Raw genomic sequence first — 16070 nt, 5'->3', positions numbered from 1 at the left:
GTGTTTTTAGCAAGGGCAAAGAGATCTTTATGGCTGAAGTCTGGAATAAGACGTGGAGGCAATGAGGCAGAGTTGCCACAGGACCCTTCCAGACCTTGTTGGGAGGGTTCTGTGTACCAGAAACTAGAAAGGAAAGAGTGTGCCAGGGGCAGGCACGTGGAAAGGGCAGTGTCCCCAAGCCCCCAAGAATGTCTGCATGACCAGAGCAGGGTTTTGGGGCGTGCTCAACTCAGAGAGGTGTTTCTGCATGGGGGAGAACTCACTGCAGCCACACACCCTCCACATCCTCCGCAAACCCGGCCAAAGCAGCAGCAGCCACAGGAAATGAAGCCTCAAAGCACTGAAAGCCTGGACAGTCAGTGGGCAAGGAAAGGGATCCAGGAAGGTGCTGTTGTGGCAGGATGAGAAATACATAGAAAGGGAGGAGAAAAGCAACAGGAGCTTTGTTATCTCGGGGTAAGTAAAAGCACAAGTGGGTCAGTGAGTCAGCATTGGGCACAGCGGCAATGCCAGATGTGGAACACAGCAAAGCAGGTGAATATTGCATGAGCCTCACAGCTCTGGCTTCAAGAGATCTTCTCCTTAATAGCACCTGAGCTGATGCCAAGTGTTCTTTGACGATTTATTTACTCCAAGAAATCATTTTCCCTAAATAAGAAGAGCCTGTTACCACATCCTTCCTCATGTGAGCCCGGAAAAGGCTGCGCCCTACAGCTCCTGAGGCCTCATCTCCATGGTGATGCATGAACACACACACACACACTGACTCCAGCAAGGCAAACCTCCCCAAAGGGAAAGGCTGAACCTCCCCAAAGGGAAAGGCTGAACCTCCCCAAAGGGAAAGGCTGAAGGTGGCAGAGCTCTCAGCAGCACGAGCCCTTGCACAAGGTGTGCTGCAGGTATTGGCAGGCAGGGCTTTCCCGAGAAGCAGAGCAGGTCAGCTCTGCTGGAAAAAAAAAAAACCTTGCAAGGGCACCTCTGGATCTATTTTATAGGAAAACAGTAGATTTCCAGCTGCTGCCCATGCCAGGGAGCAGCAGCTGAGAGACAAGTTCCTGTAGTTCTCATCAGCCTGTGAATCAATTATTTCTAGGAAGAAGGTTCAGCATATAATCATTGAAAGCTGTCAACTTCCAGCCCACACAGAGCTTCCTCTGTGGAAAGGCTGCTAGTCTGTGAGCCGTGGACTCCTCACCCCTGCATGTCACAGGATTAAATGAGCAGCTGTGACACGAGGGGATCCATTACAGGACAGCCACAACGAGCACTGGGACCCCAAGGCCCTAACAGCACTCAGCAACATCGAGCAACAACCACAGAAATACAGCAAATGCAGCTGTAGGATCCTTTAGGATCCTTCCTAAAGGAAAAATATGGTGGTGAAAGGGCATTGGGAGTGATGTAACAGAGCTGGCACGTGGAGCAGCTGGGGAAGGAGAGCCTGACAAGGCTCTGTGGGGCCAGACTGTTGAAGGCAAGGCAAGCACAGCACTCAAGCACCAGCCCAGTGCTCTCCTACCCCCTCACCAAAGCCTCTGTAGGGATCAACAACTCTCAGCCACTCACCTGTACACCCCCAAATGCTCTCCCATCAGGAGACTCTGGCTTTGTGCTTCCCAGGCTGGGGCAAAGCCACCCCTGACAGTTAAGAGCAGCACAAGCAGCTTGCAGAGAGGATGGAGATTGCTGAGGCTCCGCAGCCTTCCCGAGGTGGGAGCAGTCCTCAAGTGCCACAACCATCAGGCAGTGGGAGCACACCAGGAGCAGGGCAGACAGAAGCTGAAAATGAGCAGGCTTCACACTCCCAGGTAGTGCAGGAAACCTGCTCATCCTCAGCTCACCAGCCCCTTTGAACACAGCCAGAATGAGGTCTGAACATTAAAAACACACCGGAGTGCTGCTCCCAGTCTGCTGGAGGAAATAAAGGGAGGGGGATGTCTGATAGGGAAGAGGGGGGGCAGCACAGGCACCTCTGGAAGTGCCCTGCTTCTGCAGTTCAAGGTTAAACACCTCCTTTGCACTCATCTCTGAATCTGCCTCTCTTTAAAGCTGCACCAGGTAATTAGAATCATTATAACTATTATTAGACCATAATATTATTATAGCATTTTTGCTACACTTGACATCTGTTGGCTGATAGATTTAACTGGTACATAAGAAATAACTGTGCAGAGATTTCTTGCAAATGAGCACCAACACGGAAGACATTAAAGCATTCTGCATTCAAAAAGTTAATTTTATGGAAGGACACTTGAAATAAAAATTCTAAAATTAAGTTAAACCTTTAAAACCTATCGTTAAAGGAATTATTTGGGCTTTAAGTAGGCAACCATTTAAAAAATCCTGACTTTTATTTAGATGCTGAAAGTCATATATGTTGCTTGGTATCTCCTTCAGATCAACATATGCATCTTTTTCCCATCTACTCCAGAGATTTCTAAATCATCCTTCCATCTTCCTTTCCCTCTCTCTGCAGCAGGCACTTGAATTATTTGGGCAGAGTCTGACTGCACAGGGAACCAGTATAATCAGGGCTCTTACAACCTGCTGTCTGCAAATCCTATAGAATTATCAGCAAACACACATCTAGAATAAAATACAGCTTCCTGCAGCCCATGAAGCCCAAAGGGCTTTGCAAACTAGACTTGGGATGCAATTTATCCACCACTGAGATTCAGCTGTAATCCAGAGTGGAACACAACCTTTCCATCCATATTTAACTACAGCACACAGCCCTCTGGAGAAAAGTGAGGAAGAATCCAACAGAAGACATTGGAAGGTTTTAAGGAGACTGAATTTTCTCCCCTGGAACTGAAATTAGGTCAGGGCATCCACTAAGTTGGACACAATGATGCTTGTAGGTGCCTTCCAACTCAGAATATTCCATGAGTCCACGACTCTACCATCAGCCATGGACCAATACAGGAAAACAAAGAGGGCACAGTGTCTCCATCCTGTTGATGGTGTCCCTGAAGCACAGCTGGAGTGAACAGCTGGGTACCACAAGTTACCAGCCTGGAGAGGAGGAAGACATGAAGGCCACAGAGGAATCCTGTGTTGTCCTTAAACTTGGTAGGGCCCAAATTTCACCCCCCAGTTACACCCATGTGCAAAGAAAGATGGAATAGCACTTCAGAAAAGGACCAATTCTTTAACTTCAGGCAGCTGAGCCCAGCAGCTCAGTACTCACAGAATTCAGGGAGGGTAGAGCTGTTCCTGCTTGGGCAGAGACGTTTGCTCCAGTGAAATCTATTTCAGCTCAAGTAACTCCTCTTCCTTAAGCAGTTGGCACTGAGGTGACAGCAGAGGCCTGGGTGCAGGGAGGTTTCCTGCAACCACACCCACCGTGACACACTATTTAGGAATAAAAATGAGTGTCATTAATTTCTCCAGAACAAGTAGTTTTCTCTTTTCCAGAGAAGAGCAACCACACAAGGAACTTGGAATTGCTTGAGGAGAAAAATGCATTTTTGCTACCTTAGTCACACACAGACAAGCCCAACTCTCACTGAGGAGAGACCCATGGAGAGAAAAGGGGAGTGGGAGATGCTGGACACAACTTCCCCCATGCACAGCCCACTGCTGAGGCAGCTCTGACTGGGAAGCAGGGCTGAGGATTGTCTCGGAGCTGTGCCAGCCCCAGCAAGTGTCAGCAAGAAGCCCCAGGTGAACAAAGTTCAAGAAAGCTCTTAAAATCACTTCAGCCTTCAGAAGGAGAGCATAATCCCTCCCTACAGAGACCGGCCCATCACACCTCTGACCAGCACAAAGCAGGTTTTTCACTCTATCCATCTGATGCTTTCAATAGCCAGAGGAGCTGGGTCTGGGCAAGCTCATCTTCATGAGGCCCAGTGCTCATTAATAAGAAAAAAAAAGACCAACCAAAGCAACTCAACCCAACACACTTGAGGGGTAGCTATCAGCAATTCCCTGTCACCACAAAAGAAATCCTTGTGTATGAGCCCTGGGAGCTCAGCCCAGGTCTGCTTCTGTTCAACCTTTCCATTAATAGTTTGAAAAACGAAGAGAAAGCACTTTTATAAAACCTGAAAGGATGCCCAGGAGTTAAGAGCTGGAGGCACTCTGGAGGTCATGATCGGAATTGATAAACTGAAGAAAAGTTCCCAAAACACCCACAAATCAATAGAAAGAAAAGCAAGGAAAACAATGCAAAGAAGTGCACTTGGAAACAGCACAAACAGAGATCAAGCACACAAACAGAGTCCAGGGCAAAGCTCTCCAGACAGAGGGAACCTGGGGAAAACTGGGGACCAGACTAAATGTGCCAGCGCTGTGACACCACAGTTCCAAAGAGCTGAACACCCCTCTGTGATCCAGGAAGATAAAATACCCAGTCTGGGCTCTGTGCTGGGTATCAGCCCTGAGTTACAGACAAACCAGAGGGTCTGGGCAGCCAGCAGAGCAGTCAGCAGTATAAAACATGCTGCCCCATACTAGCTCTGGAGGGGTTTCTCCATCCCTGCTCCCTCCAGGGCCAGTACCAGCTCTCAGATTTTTACAGGGTTTACTTACAAGGACAACCAGCCACGGGGCTCCTCGCTCTGTGAAGGCAAGAGACAAACTGGCTGCTCAGTTTGCTGCACGGCCAAGTTAGATGAGCTGTCAGGCTCTGAGAGTGGGATTCCATCAAAGCCCAGAGGGAACTGGGTCCTGATCTACGCTACCATCCACCACTGTCCAGCCTGGAGCCAAGTATCTCTCACCTGGCTCAGGACAGGGGCACGGACAAGAAGGCTGTTCCAGCCCTGTATTTCCTTTTAGCATCCTCCATCTGGCTACTCCTACAGCAGTGACAAAGCCAAATGAACAGCCTTCTCTTCCCAAAAATACAACAGAGCTCCTCATCCTGCTGAGGGGCACCCACACAACACAGACCCAGCACCACTGTGACCGTTTCCATTCACACCTTCCTTATCCCTCACAAACAAAGCTCATCAAGCTTCATTTGCCACCTCGCTGCTGCAGCAGAGAAGCCAGCAGGGAATGGGATGCTGCCCTGGGGAAGGGCATGGCTTCCCAGCTTCCCTCCTCCCCTCCCACCCCACACAGCCCCACCAACCTCTGCACTGCCTGAAGCCCAGAGGGGCCATCACCCAGCCCTGCCTACCCCAGACACCTTAATTTGAGGGGACAGTTGTTGAAAGCCATTGAAGTCATTGCCACAAGGTTTTACAAAGCAGGTGACAGCACCTGGTGCCACCAGAACACAGCTGCACCAAACCCAACCAGCAGCTTGGGAGAAACCCAGCAAGGGGGCAAAAGCTACAAATCTCATGCAAAAGCAGGGCTTAGCTCTCAGGAACATTTCAGATTTCCCAAAGACTCAGAGGGATTTGGGGTTTTGCTGAGCTGCCTCATGAACCACAGCCAAAATGGATCTGACAAAGCCACAGTGAGCAGGCGCCGTCTCCCTTGGCAGGGCTGCTTCCCAGAGATCCCCAGCCTTGTGTCACTTCCCACTGCAGGTGCTAAGAATATCTGCGTGTTCATAAAAAATAGCAACCAGCTATTGAGAACTTATCAACAAAGTGCTCAACAAATCTTAATTAAAGCTGATTCACCTCCCTCCCGAGCCCTAGTCGAGCGTTATTTCTCAGAGGAGAACGCTGAGTGTAAGAGCTGAGGTGGGTTACAAAAGCCACGGAGGGAGTCAGTAGCACAGAGGATTAGCACATGGAAAGGCTGACTACTATCCCTAAATTTATCCCAATAATCCACTGCCTCACAAATTCTCAAGGTATGGCTGCTGTGCTTTCGACCCCATCTGCCCAACCCAAGCAGAAGCAGACAGAGACAGGTTTGGGGGTGCTGGAGTTTTGCAGGTGTTTTATTGCTCAGGCTAAAGGAATTCTCTGCTGTAAAAATGAAGAAGGTGGCGGTAGCACCAGCATCCCTACTCTTGTGCTGCTTCAGGACACAGGGACAACACTGTGGGTTCAAAGGCTGCTCTGACAGTTCACCAGGAATTGTTTCCAGCTGATTTCTTCACAAGAATCATATTTGTATCCTTCCAAATTTAGTAAATACATTGTCACACAGTCAGCAGCTTCCAGGAACTCACAACACTGCTCTCTCACCTCTGGTAGCTGGACTCCTATGCTGAAGTTTCTGGGACAGTATTTTGGATACTTCCACCACAGAAATGGCCTAGAGGCTGCTGAAAAACAAAGTGGACCAGACTGGGTCTTTTTAAGGCAGGGTTGGGGGAAAGAAAGAGAAACTTAGAAGTGCATCCCTTAACAATGCTACTCCCAGAGAACAAATGAATTCAAATGATCACAGGGAGCAAGAGCACTGCAGCAGCATGTTCTGTAAATGACAGGGCGTGTCATAGTCTTCCAACGTCCTCTGGACACTTATCTGCACTTAAAAGGCTCCTGCCAGGCTGTGCACGGGCCAGCCTCTTCCACAGACAGCTCCACCACAGAAATGCCTCTGCAGATTACCCTCCTTTGGCAGGCACACTGAGCAGCACCAGCGCAGGCAGCTCTGCCTCTCTGCTGTACTCGGACTGGGATAGTTCTAGTAGAGAAACATTGCAGAATAAATAACTTGGCCTTAAGAAATTGTGTCTGTAGAACTTGGTGTAAATCCAGACCCTCCTGAAGGCAGGCAGCGTCAGAGCTCTGTCAAAGATCACTCCTAATGCAAGTGTTAGTCAACCACTGAACTTAAACATTTTAAGGCAACATTCCAAACAGTGTTTATATACAAAATCCCGTTTGCTCAGTATTCCCTTCCTGGCCTTGTGGAATGTATTGTTTCACCAGTTTTCCAGCCAGAGAACCATATGCAGGCTTGTACCAAAACAATTAAAACAGCTTTAAAATTCAGACCTCGTGTTACAGAGTGCACACCCTGAAGAAACATCCATTTCAATATCCCAGAGCTACTCCAAATTTTCCAGCACGTTTTTATTCCACAGCAGCCTGGGCACACAGCAGGCCAGAGGTCACGCAGCCCAGCCTCGTGCTCCAGGCAGGATCCAAACTGTGCCCGTCGGGGGAAACTCACGTGTAAATATTTTTGTTTAAAACCCCTGAGTGTAAAGGACCCCTACCCTGCCCCGACTGTGTGCCTAAGTGCCTCTCACAGGGCCCGCGTTTGGGGTCCCTGCTGCAACACTCCAGCCGCACAGGCTGCCTGTCCTGCCAGGCCTGCCGAGCCCCCGGGGCCGCATACGCACCGTCCCCAACGGCCCGGCCAGGGCTGCTCTGAGGGGAACCGGGCCGGCGAGCAGCCCCCACCCCGGCGAGGCCTCACCGCCGGCTCCGCTCGCGCGAGGGCAGAGCAGGGGAGGAGCGACCGGTACCCCCGGGCCGGGACCAGGGCTCTGTCCCGGATCGCGGGTCCCCGACCCGGAGCTACCGCGCGGGCCTCGCGGGGCTCCAGCAACACCACCCACCGCGACCCCCCCACCCGACTCACCGCTCCGCACTGCGCACGCTCCGCCCGGCCCCAGCTGCCCCGCCCCGGCCCCGCTACAGCCAATCAACGCCGTCCTTGGACGAGCTCCTGCCACTGGCCCCGCCCATGACCCCGCCCTACCCACTCCGCACAGCCCCTTTTGGCCACACCCCCTGACCCGTCCCGTTCTGTCAGCTCAGCCTTTGGCCCCGCCCACTACTCTTGGCCCCGCCCTCTGATAGTCGTCCCCGCCCTCTAATCTTCCTTCCTCCCCCCCACTCCCCCCACAGCCCTCCTGTGCCCCGTGAGGCGGCGGTGGCGGCGCTCTCTCGGGCCTGCCGTCTCCCGGGCTGAGCCTCAGCCGTGTCCCGGGCCGATCTGAGCCATGTCTCGGGCTGGGTTCGCCGTGCTCAGCCGTGTCCCGGGTCTGGCCCCGGAAGCCGGGGCTGCTCTGGGAGGGCAGGAGCCTCCCTGGCTGTGGGAACGGCCTGTCCCGGGCAGCGGGCAGCAGCCCCGTCCTGGAGGATCTGTCCCTCAGCAGGGAACAGACGGGACTGCCTGGTTTGGTGCGCCTCGGTGCATCTCTCTGAATTTCTCCGTGGAAAGAGTGCTCAGGCCTTGGCAGGAGCTGCCCGGGGAAGTGTTGGGAGTCCCCTGCCCTGGAGATGTCCGAGGAAGGGCTGGAGGTGGCACCCAGTGCTCTGGGCTGGTGACAAGGTGGGAATATCTGGGATGGGTGCCTGGGATCAGGAGGGAATATTTGCAATGAGCTGGATATGTTGGCTTTACACATCACATCGTCCCTGCTGCAGGCTACTTCAGCACCCCCTTTTATTTTTCACAGGTTTTGAGGAAGGTAGTGAGGTTTCAGGTGAACACAAGTGCGTAAATTCTCAGTCTTGGCACCCCTGGCTGATGCTGAAATGAGGTGAGAAAGTCAGAGAACGCACAGGGAGCTCACTGGTCCCCTCACCTCATTCACTCAAAGCACTTTGCTGATTAAAATCATGCCAAAGCATTTCCCACCCCTCTCCCGACTGCGACTGAGTGATGGCATTGCAGAGATGATGGAAAATCAGCCACGAGCTGTGCAGCCCTCCCTGGTGAGGGCTGGGCTGTGGCTGAGGAACAGGCCATGGTATCCACTGCACAGCAGCCAAAACCAACATGCCAGCCCCAAATTAAATCTGCAGTGCTTAATCATCTAGTGAAAAATGCTCAGTGACATCAGGGGGACCTGTCCCTGCACCACTGTCCCCACGGCTCTGTTCACCCATGCTGTGTTTCACTGGCTGGCACCCACAGAGATCCTGGAGGCAGGAGATTGACTGTAAGTAAATCTCAGCTCTCCTTGCCAGTAATTGAATATTTTCAATCTTTCCAGGTTGGTTGTAAACACCTCAAAAACATAATCTGGAATCAAATCCCTCAAAGCCTGTCAGGAGTGCACCAGAGTTTTATTGATGTTTATGATTTTTGTTGGGGTTTATGGTTTCTCAGGCAGCTACGTGATTGCTGCCTGGGTGTAACTGCTGGCCTTTGGATGGGGAAAAGTACTTCAGCCTCTTGCTCCTCTTTTTGGGCTCCACACACCAAACCCAAGGCTGGCAGCCAGGCAGGACTGGTCTCTCTGCTTGCAGCCCAGGAGCCAAATGTCAGCTGGGGCAGTGGGAGGAGGATTTTCTCCCTGCTTGTCTCAGGGTGCTGGCACACCAGCCACCAGGCACTTTGGAAGCCTCACTGAGATGCTCAGTCCATCCAGAGAGGAGCCCTGCTGCATCCCTGGGCAATCCCAACCGAATCCCACATCTGAAACACCTCCCACATCTGTGAGATAAAATACACTCTGCATGTATTACCTTCTGCATCTGGAGTTCCTCTCTTCGGTCTGATGGGGTGGAGGGCTTTTTCAAAAGGTATTAGAGAAGATGGGTGCGAGAGAGTAATTTGGGACTGGGAGTAATTTTTCATCAGTATACTTAAAGACAATCACAGCACTAGGAGGGAGGCCTAATTGTGGAGTTGTGTAATTAGTTTTTATGTCACTGCAATTATTCTGTTGGCTACATATAAAGAACATGGGAAAATGCAGCACTTAATTTTAAATCAAGACTTGATTCTCTTTTAGTAGGTAATTGATGTTGATCACATCACTTAGCAGCGACTATAAAATGTGCTATTTAGATTGTAAAAGGATGGAGGAAAGGACTAAGCAGATAGGTAATTGATGAATCGCGGGCAGCGTTGGTGGGAGGCAGCAGGAATCCTTCAGCTGCCTCTGTCTGCAGCTGCTCCTGATCTCCCTTAGTGCCCAGGGCTTTAACAGGCACTGAGCCCCTGTCCTGGTCCCACAGCATTGCTCTGTCCTGGACAGCAAGGGAACAGGGCAACTGCTCTTCATGGAATTGATCCCTCCTGGTTAAACCCCTTCCTTTAAGGAATCCAGATTTTCTTCATGGAACTGATCCCTCCTGGTTCAACCCCTTCCTTTAAGGAATCCAGATTTTCTTCATGGAATTGATCCCTCCTGGTTCAACCCCCTCCTTTAAGGAATCCAGATTTTCTTCAGGAAAAGGTGTGTGGGTTTGTTCCCAGGACTGCCATATGCTCATCTGGAGCCACCAGGCTCCTCTCTTCTCAAGGCTGTTTGGCTTCTCCAGTAGCTCCATTGTGGCAGTGTGTCCCAAATTTGGTCACAAATGAAATTACCTGACTGGTGCTAAACACTCCCAGACACATAATTGGACATTTAAGTCCAAAAGCAAAATTAAGTCACAAGGTGCCAATGCTGTGAAGCCTCACAGTGCTGCCCCTTGACAGGTAACTCTTAGTTTTTGTGATATTTTCATACTAAAAGTACCTGCAAGTAGTTTTGGTTGGGGGAAGACCCAGAGACAAGCCATGGATGCTGTTTAACACAGCAAGGCAGAGACATGCAGAGGGTTCAGTTGCCCTTTTCCCTCTGGAAGGATGCCAGGACGAGCAGGATGAGGTCTCTCTCCTGGGTACAAAGCAAACTCCACAGGCTGCAGGACTCTTGAGGTCACATTTCCAGGTGGCAGGTCTAGGCTTTGCACCTGCACCAAAATAGATGGATTTGTGGCCAGACAAGCCACTGCATAAAGTCCTACCAAGATTTTTAAGTAAAACACTTTTCCCCTCCAGCCTTTCCTTCCCCTGAACCTTTTTTTGAGTGCTGTAGCCAAATATGAGATGGAATTTGGTCTCCAGTGGGTGTAATTGTTGAACAGCCTGCCCCGGCCGGCCTCACCGCTGCCAGAGCGCTGCCCACAGCCACTTTCCTGCTGACACAATGAAATGCATTTTTACAGCCCAAGACATGAGTCATGACCCAGCCTGAGATCAGAGCAGAGTGGTTTTGGAGTACATGTGACTCCAAAGAGACTGGGGGGGAACCCTGGGCTTGAGATAGGATAGCATCACAGCTGCAGTTTCCCCAATCACTTTCAAAAATGCTTTTTCTCACCCATTTTGTGTGCTGGGACATGAAAGCTATTGCAAGACCTGTTCTGCCACGTCAGCATCAGTCTCTCTGAATTGCTGTGAAGATCAGATGGGTCCATCTTGCAGTCTCTTATCACCACCAGCAAAATCCTATTTCATCCACTGCCAAAAAAAGAGACTCATCCAAGGGCTTTTGCCATCAGTCCTTCGGAGGCTCTGGAGCCATAAGTGGGATGCGATGAGCCCAGGGGCTCTCCCTGCTCTAGAAGCGCCCTGCCCGCGGGGGCGCAGCTCGCGGTTCACGGGTGAGCTGCTGCCCACGCAGCAGTGGCACAGCTCGGGGTCAGCGCCCGCCTGTGCGGTGACAGCCCCTGACGGTTCCTCTGCCGTGTCCCCAAGACAGCTCTGTCCCCGTGGGAGCTCCAGCTGCGGGGCGGAGGGCAGGCTGTGCCTGGGTGAGACGGGCGATGCCGGCGGCTGCCGCCTTTCACCCCCGTTATTAACGGCGCCGGTCGGCACCACCCGGTGCTTCGCCCCCCGGGCTGCCCTCGCTCCCTCCCGCCTGGTACCGGCTTTGGATTAAATCAGCGGGGCCAACACAGTGACCAATTCCCAGCGCTCTCCTCCGGAGCCGGGCACAAATGAGGGTAAAGCAGGGAAGAGAATAAAGCCCGGAGTGAGAGCACAGGGACCTGCAGGTACAGGAGGGGTGTGAAGGGAAACTCAAGTTTTCAGTGCCACCAGCTCAGCTGTGACCAGGCAGGGACAGCGACCGCAGGGACGCTTTTCTAGAAGCCATCATGCCAAATGATCTGGGCAGGGGCCTTTATGGGTGCTCAAGCAGGGATTTGGGTGAAAAATTGGCCAGCACAGAGGGCCATGCAGGCAGCAAGAGGACAGTTCAATCCCCTGCCTCCTCCCCATGGAACAGAGCCAGGTCACAGACACACAGTCCTGGTTATCCCCCAGCAGAGTCAGGCTCCCTTGGCCTGGGGGCAGTCAGTCCCTCCCAGGGCTGAAGGTTTCAGATCACTGGACAGCTGTGGGCAGCACCCATCCTTGCCTCTCTGGCTGCCTCCCCCAGGAGCCACATCCCGGCTGCCACCTCCTCATCACTGTATTTGAAGCATGTCCACATCACAGGAGAGATGGGCTCAGGAGCAAGGGCAAGAACAATTAATAAAACATCTCTCCTAAGGTGGAAACACAAGACCACCCATCTCAGCAGTGTCACACTACTAAAGGAGAGGGTATGGTTATGAGCCATTATTCCCTGCACAAATGGGCTTTAAATCATCATCTATCAGAAGCACCCAGCACTGGATGCTCCAAAGGTGTCCAACAAAGCCTTTGTGGCTCCTTTCCACCATGGCACGGGTGACCACAGTGCCCATCATCTGGAGATCCTTACAGAGCCTCTACACCCACACTCAGCTGCTGCTCTGGGAAGAAATCAGCCCTGTCAAACATCAGCAAGACCAAATGTGCTGCTTGGGGGTCTCAGGTCCATCTCCTGGGGGTGGGATCACAGGAGGGCAGGGCTCCCCAGCTGCCCCACCCCTCCTGGCCTGGCAGGGGAATTGGGTTGTTAGGGAGCAGCAGTGCCTGAATTGAAAGCCTTTTTCCTTCTGGAAGCCCTTGAGGCTGCCAGTCTCAGCTGAGCCGCCGCTTGCCAACAGTTTTTCATTTCTTCTCTGTTTCATCTCAACTTTCCATTGGGTTCCTCATCCATCTGAGCTGCAATGATAAATATGGAAATAAAGAGGCATTTACAGCTCCTCTCTTGGGCTGGTTTTGTGTACAAACAAGCTGTGCTCACAGCAACCTCCTCTCCACAGTGCTGGTTCCGGAGCAGCAGATCTGCCCAGGACTCAGTGGGGTGAAGGATTTGGGGGAAATCCCTGAGTCACTGTGGGGAGAAAACTGCAGCAAAAGGGATGGGACAAGCAAGACCCACAGAGACTTCTGTCAAGGACTAGAAGGGAAAGAGCAACAGCTGAAGAGTTGGATGTGGAAGTTTGAAGAAAGGCTTTAATTTGCACAGAATCTCTTAATCCATTAATCACAAGGACATTTGTGTATGAAAACCTCCCTCTCGTTTAATACTATCTCAGGTTAGTCCAAGAAAGTAATAACTGTTTGTCAGGGGAGTGGGAGGGGCAAGGTGGGACAGGCAAAGGCCATGGGCTTGTTTTCAGGGGGAGATCAGCCATTAACAGTGTGGAGCCAACACAGGCTGCACATGAGCAGCCATGAAAAGCACTGGACATGGCAGCCCAGGAGTCACAGTGGCACTGGGGACACTAGTCCACTGAAGGAGGACGCCCCAGTGCCTCTTGGCTCTCTGGAGGTTGCCTGCAAAGGCTGGACAAACTTGCCTGGGTGCCTGGAACAGAGCGTTTGGGGGTTTAAGAGCAGACTCTGACATCTTCCCTTCCCCTCCACCACAGTCCCTTCCTCTCCATTCATGCTGCTCCAGTGTTCCTTTCCTCGCCCCACAGAGCTGGGGGTGTGAGGATCATCCTGCAGGCAGGGGGAAGCTCTGGCAGCATAGCATGGACTGATCCATCCCCTGATCTTCACCTGATGCTTCTCTCAGGTTTAACCTGTTCTGCTTTAATCCCAAGTGCTTTTCCAGCAAAGCCGGCCTTGCATCAGACCAGCCAAAGTCTCCTCGTGTACCATCATGGTCCCACAGACCTCAGAATTCCCTGCCAGCCAGCAGGTGAGCTGGAGAGAGATGCTGCACTGGTAAAAACTAACCCTCAGAGGAGAAAGGGTGGGAAAAAAGAAAGAAAAATAAATTCCAGTGACTAGACAAGTCTAAAATGTTGCAGAAGACTAAACTGCCAGGGCTGGGGTTGTTTGGAAGTCCCAGAGTGGAGAGGGCTGTGCAGTCCAGCTGTTTATCACCCCACCAAGAATCAGCTGTAATTGTTAATTCTAATTAGAGCTGTTGGGTAAAAATGTAATCAAGAGTTTCCATTAGGAAAAAAAAAAAGACATGTCATCTAAATTAAAAAAAATTGTTTTTTAAGAAAGGGAGTAAACGTTGAAAATTTTGTAACAACTCATTTCAGCATTTTCAAGATGAAAAGGAATGTATTTTTGCTGTGAAATGCATCATCAATTCAAATGTGTTTTATCTTACAGTCTGAAGAGCAAAAAATAGTTTTCAAATCGAAGCAAAAATGGTATTTTTAGGCATTTTCTTTTAAAAAGCCTATCTGGGGGTTTCTGTCCTAATTAAGAATGATTATTGGTTTTCTTTTTTTTTCTTAATGGAATAAGCTGTTCCTAGTTAGCTCTGCTCTAAAACACTGGGTTCATGTGCCAACCCATCTGTCCCCAGCACCTGACCCCAGCACTGTGCTCACACCTCCCCACTCTGCATGTCAGCACTGCCTGAAATCCCTGGGATTTGAGTCAGGCTTTATAAAACTCACGGAATTAAAACAAATCCCTTGCTGCCAGGAGACCTGGTGGGGCACTGGAAGGACACAGGTGTGTTTGGTGGGCCTTGTGCAAGTCTGAATTCCTAAGGCAGGCTGATTGTGGTGTCCATGCTTGGGCAAGGCAGCTGCAACCCCTCCTTGTATGTTTGACCCTGTGGTTGATGCCATGGGATTGCCACAGATCCCAGCAGGGGTTTGCATCCTGGGGGATCCTCTCCACAGGATTAGCACATCACATTTATCACACTGAGACAGGGACTTAGGATCTGTTAGATGAATAGCAGAGCTTGTGGTGTGTGATCTGTCCTCTGGGCCTACCCAGAGGAGCACTGAAGGAGAGGACAGAAAACATGGGGGTTTAATAGGAGCTGGGAGCAGAAGGGGACAGCAGGGAAGGAGACTGGGCCAGGGAGAAGCTCAGAAGGAGGAGAGGAGGGTGGAAGAGGAAGGGAGCAAAGCTCAAGGGCTCTGCCAGAGATTAAATGGAAAAAGAAATTGCTGTGCAGCAGTTTCAGCCCAGAGCAGAGGGAGCTGCATGGGCTCCTCGAGCTGCCCGAGGGCATTTTAAACAACAAAACCAGCAGGCTCTGACAGGGCCAGGAGACCCAGGCGGGTGTGGAGGGGGGAATGGAGAGAGGGGCTGCAGGGTCCCACAGGCAGGGCACGCTCCTCCAGCCACATCCAGAGTGGCACTGCCCTTGCTGCTGGCGCACCACCCCTCGGGTAGGCTGGTCGGGGGTTATGTAACCTTTCCTGACTGCTCTTTCCTCCCGACCAAGTGAGGTTGCTGTTCCAGCTCCCTGTAACGGAACAGCCTGAGCAGCCTTTCCCTGAGCTGCCCAGAGGGACACAGCCAGCCCCAGCCTCCGAGACAGCTGAGCAGCAGATCCTGCCCCACTGCCATCCCCAGAGAGCTGTGCTGGCAGAGCTGGCACTCAGGATGTGGCACCAAGCCCCAGTGGGAGGCTGCAGGCCCTTGGCCAGGGAAGGAGATGGTTGGATCATGGGTTCTTCTTGCAGGGAGCAACTAGTGGGTGAAGCCTGGAGCACCCACTCACACATGGGAGCAGACACAGGGGATAACTCACTGCGCCAGTGCTTTATGCACCTAACTCAAGATTTCTTTTAAAAAACATATCTAAGAAGAATGATTTTTCTCTCTTTTTAAAAAATTATTTTAAAGTTATAAATTATTGAAAGGCTTCTCACTACTCTCCCAAATCATTCTCAGGCAAAGAAAAGGCAGTTCTACCTTCAATAGTGCTTTGTAACAAATGAGTCAGATTCATTTTGCTCATGATTTGCCCTTGGCTCCCTTTGTCCATGTCTTAAACTACATCCTGGCTTGGTCTGATTAGCAGTGTCTCCTCGGAGGCAGAGGAGGCCCTGCAAGAGCCGGAGGTATTGCAGGTCAAGATTAAAGTGCTCTGCATGCCATTCACTGTCAAAACTGTAACTGGCTTAACTCAGTGCAATTAGATGGCTCAGAGGTTACAGAGTAACGGCAGCAGTGTTTCAGTGCAGCTGATTAAAGCACGGCCCTGGCATTACGGGATGTGATTAAAAGGCAGTGTCAGGGCTGAGACCTGGCAGAGGAGCTCAGCAGGCAGGGTTAAATCCACAGCTTCTTCTGGGTTTGGACACCCCAAGGCCTGGAAAGATCTCTAAGAATCAGCTGAGCCAGCTCAGCTTTTAGGTCTGGAATGCCATCTTGTGATGGCA

At 51.4% G+C, this 16070-nt stretch overlaps 1 protein-coding gene across 9 annotated transcripts in view; it reads right to left on the bottom strand.

Annotated features, from left to right (window-relative positions):
- SIL1 (SIL1 nucleotide exchange factor) overlaps nt 1–7521 on the bottom strand; it is a 95777-nt gene extending 88256 nt beyond the window's left edge. For 6 of the 9 annotated variants that reach the window (XM_059860344.1, XM_059860346.1, XM_059860338.1 and 3 more), the window contains exon 1: nt 7450–7521. The gene's annotated coding sequence lies outside the window, so the exon portion shown is untranslated. Of the gene's footprint in view, nt 1–3190; nt 3355–6098; nt 6544–7449 lie in introns of those variants that run through there. The other 3 variants (XM_059860339.1, XM_059860341.1, XM_059860340.1) reach the window with 3 other exon arrangements.
- Between the last annotated feature and the right edge of the window lie 8549 nt (nt 7522–16070).

This window comes from Haemorhous mexicanus, chromosome 15 (genome assembly GCF_027477595.1).
Source record: "Haemorhous mexicanus isolate bHaeMex1 chromosome 15, bHaeMex1.pri, whole genome shotgun sequence".
Lineage (NCBI taxonomy): Eukaryota > Metazoa > Chordata > Aves > Passeriformes > Fringillidae > Haemorhous > Haemorhous mexicanus.
Note: the sequence above shows the minus strand (reverse complement) of the source record. Positions and strands in the feature narration are given on the sequence as shown.